The sequence below is a fragment of the Elephantulus edwardii genome, unplaced genomic scaffold, assembly GCF_000299155.1.
Source record: "Elephantulus edwardii isolate Elephantulus edwardi_28Jun2011 unplaced genomic scaffold, EleEdw1.0 scaffold00298, whole genome shotgun sequence".
Lineage (NCBI taxonomy): Eukaryota > Metazoa > Chordata > Mammalia > Macroscelidea > Macroscelididae > Elephantulus > Elephantulus edwardii.
The window spans coordinates 625,076-630,156 of NW_006400048.1; the positions used below are offsets into that span (position 1 = coordinate 625,076).

The 5,081-nt window shown below is 37.4% G+C and overlaps 1 pseudogene; it reads left to right on the forward strand.

Annotated features, from left to right (window-relative positions):
* The window catches only part of LOC102860355, a 32,148-nt pseudogene extending 30,205 nt beyond the window's left edge, over window positions 1-1,943 (forward strand).
* Window positions 1,944-5,081: the final 3,138 nt, after the last annotated feature.

Below are 5,081 nucleotides of genomic sequence, written 5' to 3' on the forward strand. Positions count from 1 at the left end.
GCCAACACCATTTGTTAAAAAGGCTGTCATTTCCCCACCTAACTGATTTCATCTCCTTGTCAAAAATCAGTTGACCATAAATAGATGGGCTGATTTCCGGGGTCTCAATTCTATTCCATTGATCTATGTGCCTGTCATTGTACCAGTACCATGCTGTCTTAACTACCATGGCAGTGTAGTAGGATTTTAAGTCAGGGAGTGAGATGCCTCCTACCTTTTTCCTATTTTTGAGAAGTGCTTTGCTTATTCGTGGCCTCTTTCCATTCCAAATGAAGCTGGAGATTGCCTTTTCCTTCTCATTGAAGAAAGGAATTGGTATTTGTATTGGGATTGCATTGAACGTGTATATTGCCTTTGGTAGTATTGCCGTTTTCACAACATTGAGTCTTCCTACCCATGAGCAAGGGATGTTCTTCCACTTCTCCAGGTCTCTTTTTGTTTCTTGTAATAATGTTTTGTAGTTTTCTTTTAATAGATCTTTTGTGCTTCTAGTTATATTTATTCCCAAATATTTAATCTTGTGATTAGCTATTGTGAAGTGTTTCGTTTTTCTTAGCTCTAGCTCTGTATTCTCTTTGTCACTGTAGAGAAATCCAACTGAGTTTTGTATGTTGATCTTGTATCCTGCTACTATGCTGAATTGGTCAACTATTACAATTTGATTCTTACTCAATGCCACTCAACAACAATCACCTGAGAGCTTATCTACTCATTTTTATCCAGCTACGTTTCTGTGTTATTAACACAGTTTTGTTTTGTTTTGTTTTGTTTTTAAAAAGCCACTGTTTTAAAACTAGTGTGTGCTGTTTCTTAATATGTCATAGTCCAGAAACTGAAACCTGTCCACTGTATGTAGCCCTGCTGGTATTTTAAATACCAGTGATATAATTTTCAGCATCACAGCAACATGAACATTATCCCAGTACAATAAGCTGGCTGAAAAGTGTTACCCTCACATATTTGGTTGTTGTTTTAGCAAACAACAAGTATACCAATATTTCAAATCAAACATATATACTATGGAAAATAGAAAACAATCTGCCTGGCCTGAAATAGTGTATCTACCAGCCCAACAGAAGATTGGAATCGAGGTGCTCTTTCAGGCCAGAGTTTCTACTAGTCTGGATGGTGATGGAGATACCAAGATGCGAGCTGAGTCACAGAGAGCATTTATTCTGTTCTTGGGTGTATCAAGGGGTGGGACATCTGTTCTAGGGTAGTATTTTTGTGGGCCTTTAGAAGACTTGATTAGTTGATCTGCCTAGAGATAATGTCTTTACCCATAGAGAAGATGAGTGCAGACAGGAAATCCATCCAGAGATGGCCAGCCTCAAGAGACAGTCACTGCTGATGTAAGATGCTCAAGTGTGACTTCACCTCACAGGCTGCACTACTCCGAATGTGACCTTGGAATTTGTCAGTTAAGGGTGCTCAGTGAGAGAAAAGGACCTCAATCAGAGGAGGTGCCCCCACTAATCTAGGGCCTAACTCTTGACCAGGTGTGGCACAGGTTACAGGCTTTCATAGAAGTATTCATAGAATTCTATGAAAGCTTCTGGCTTCAAATACAAGATAGCCTAAATTACCAACCTGAAGGAGAGCTGAGCTGGTGGAAGAAGTGAACACAGTACAGCAGAGCCCCAGAGAAGGAGAATGAACACTGCCAGTAACTTGGTTAGTGCTGAAATTGGGAAAGCCACTTCCCTGATGAAGATTGGGGGTGGGAATGAGGAGAGAGATGATATCTTCCATTATTGTGAATATGGCTACTTCTGCTGCTGCCAGTACTAGTTTCCCCTGGAACATAGATAGGTATTCAAAATAACTGCAATACAAAGTTTACAGGTCAGTGATCTGTAAATATCTTTATTCAATGGTTCCATTCCGTTTCTTCCTATGTTTGGATGACTATCTTGTCTTTTCTTTTTAAATTGTAGGTTTAAGACTTGTATCTACATCTGTTAGCTTTGTTTTGGTATCATTGTTACAGAGGTTCTGAAATGTCATCTGTCTAATTTGTTTTATTGGAAGGGAGACAAACTGGTAATATAATTCTCAAGAACTCATTCACTGTTCTAGGTTGGTACCAAGTCATAGTGACCCCCCCATTGTGTTTCCAAAGCTATAAATTACAACTGGAAGAGCTGATTCATCTTTCTCCGTCAGAGGTGTTGATTGATTAGAAATGTTGGAAGCATACAGCAATACAACTCATTTCAGACTATGCCAATTAGCTAGTTGATGACAAGTAGGCATGGGTATAGAGCCTAGTGATCTTTGAGGAGTCCAATTTTCTTGGCCATCCTAGGGTTCTCCTGCCTTTGTCTAGTTTCCTGTCTCCTCCTTCTACTTTTCTGTATCCCCTAGTATTTCCTATCTCTTGTGCCTCTCCCAGGCCCTGGCTTCACCTAAAGGAGTAACATCAGACCCTGGAAGTCCAATTTTTTTGGGGAAAAAACCCCAAATCTTTCGCATTCTGCAACAAAGCCTCTCTAAAACAGTCCTATTTCTTCCAACATATAACTTTGTTTTGTTACTACCATTGGAATTTTTACTCTGCTTTTAATTACTCTGTACCTGTTGTCTATTTACTTCTCCAAGATCTCAAGTAGTTACAGCAGTTGTATTAAGCCTTAGTTGTGTTAATGGGATTAGAAGAAACATTTTGAAATGTCACTAGCAAAATCAGGTTAATTTCATTTTAAATATTCATTTTAACATAAAGAGGTCACAGTAAAAGTTGTTGCAAGACATTTTTCTATTTCTAGTTATGTAGTCTTTTGTAGCAGTCACATTATTTTTTTGTTATCTCTTAAAGAGTCTCTAAAACTTACAGGATAGTTTTCAAACTGTATCTCTTAGTAGGGAGGAGGACTTTAGAGGGCAAGGAGTGAGGAGTGGGAGTAAATGACAGTTTCCATAGTCCTGCTTCAGCCAGAACAACTTGATCATAAACTAAATGAAGAAGAATGTGACATCTGAATTGGAAGAAAACTCACCAGCACCCTGCAATACACATTAAAAAGTATATCCATGGGGAAAAGTCTGAAGTTGTTAAGAATTAATTTTTACGTAGGTTCACAATCAACAATAATGAAACATTAATTGCAAACTAAAATTATGTATTTCTGTAGGAACATCTGTTGTCAAGGACATTCTAAAGTACTAAAGAACAAAAATATCTTGTACGCTTCACTTTGGTCTTCCCACACCCCCAACCCCCAATGGTATTGCTTTCTTGGTTTCCTTCTCTGAGTTCTCTTTGTTACTGTAGAGGAATCCTACTGAGTTTTGGATATTGATTTGTATCCTTTCACTCACTAAATTGTTCTACTAGTGCAAACAGGTTTTTAGTTTAAAGATTAAAGCGCACCTAACCCAAGCCATGATATTTTAAATATGTATATGGAAATTAGACAATGAGTAAGAAAGTCTTAAGAAAACTTGGTGCCTTTACATTATGGTGTTGATGATGACCAGTGAATACACCGTGGACCACCATAAAAAACAAATATCTATCTTGAAATAAAAGCAGCCAGAGTTCTCTTTAGAAAACAAAGTCTTATGTACTTGGGCATGTCATCAGGAAGTGCCAGTCCTTGGGAGAAAAATCATGCTCATAAAGATGGAGGGCCAGAAGAAGAAACAAAGACATTTAACAAGACGGATTTACATAGTAATTAAACAATGGGCTTAACTATACAGTGTAGATCATGAGAATGGTGCAGGATCTCTGGTTGAGAACCCATTAACCTACTGGCCTTGAGTAATTTCTGAATCCTAGTAATCTTATAGGACAAAATAGAGCTGTCCAATGGGTTTCCAATGCATTTCCATTTTTATGGAAGCATATTATTACGTCTTTGTCCTAAGAGTAGTTGGTGGGTTAGAACTATCCTCATTTTGGCTAGCAGTAGAGCTTTGAACACTGCACCACTAGGACTCCACCCAGGCTCATGGGGTATGTGTATGTATGACTCACACAGATGGAACTGAAAGTATTCTTTAGACTGGAAACTCCCTCTCATACATTTTCTAGCCTCTTTTCTCTGAATCAATTTACTTTTATTTCTTGTATCTTTCTTAACCAGAGGTCAGTGAATTTTTCTCTATATTAAATACTTCAAGCTTTGGAAACTATAGTGTCTGTGACACTGTCTAACTCTATTATTGTAGAAGAAAACAACCCAAGATAATATAGAAATAAATGGGCATGTCTATGTGACAATAAAACTTAGTTTATGGATACTGGAATTTGAATTTCATAAACTTATTGTTGGTTTGTCTTCTTGCCATTTTACTAGACTATTTAAAACATTTCAGACATTTTCAGCCTGAGATTTAAAAACAAAAAAGGCAATAGATTGATTTGGTCCAAGAGCCAAATCACCTAAATCACTTGCTCTCACTGAAGATGTCACTTTCTTTCATATTTGACTTTTTAAACTTAGCAGACATCTTCTCCTTCCTCTTGTTAGAGATTGAGTTGTAATCCTTAGAGCATTATATTGATGTCCTAATACCAGTCCTGTGAATATTATCCTGTTGAGAAATAAGAATTTTCTTTTGTTCTGTTAAGGTCACACTGAATTAAGGCTAGCCCTAAAGCCAGTTCTTTCTGGGTAATGTCTTACATAATAGACAGGATACACACACAGAGGGATGAGAACTTGTGAGAAATTATCTACAAGACAAAAAATGTCCAGGGATACCTTCAGCTACTAATATGTAGGACCTTTCCTAAGAGTTGATTTGGACTTCTAGCCTCCAAAGCTGTGAGATAATAAATGAATGGGATGGGGTATATTTATTAACCCATGTGTAGTATTACTTTAAGATAACACCAGAAAACTCAAATACTTGTGCAAGAGATTGGAGAGAGATGAAGATATTTAGATTCTGACTGGAAGAGAGAAGCCAGAAAAGGCTACTACTATCTTCGGGTAAATAGCTATAAGACAAGTCTATTTTCTGGACTCCCAAAACAGTTCTCTCACTGGGAAAGGAGGATAGAAATCATCTCAAATTGATTGAAAGGTGTAGAACTTTGTAAAAAGATCAAAATGCTTGACTACCTATAC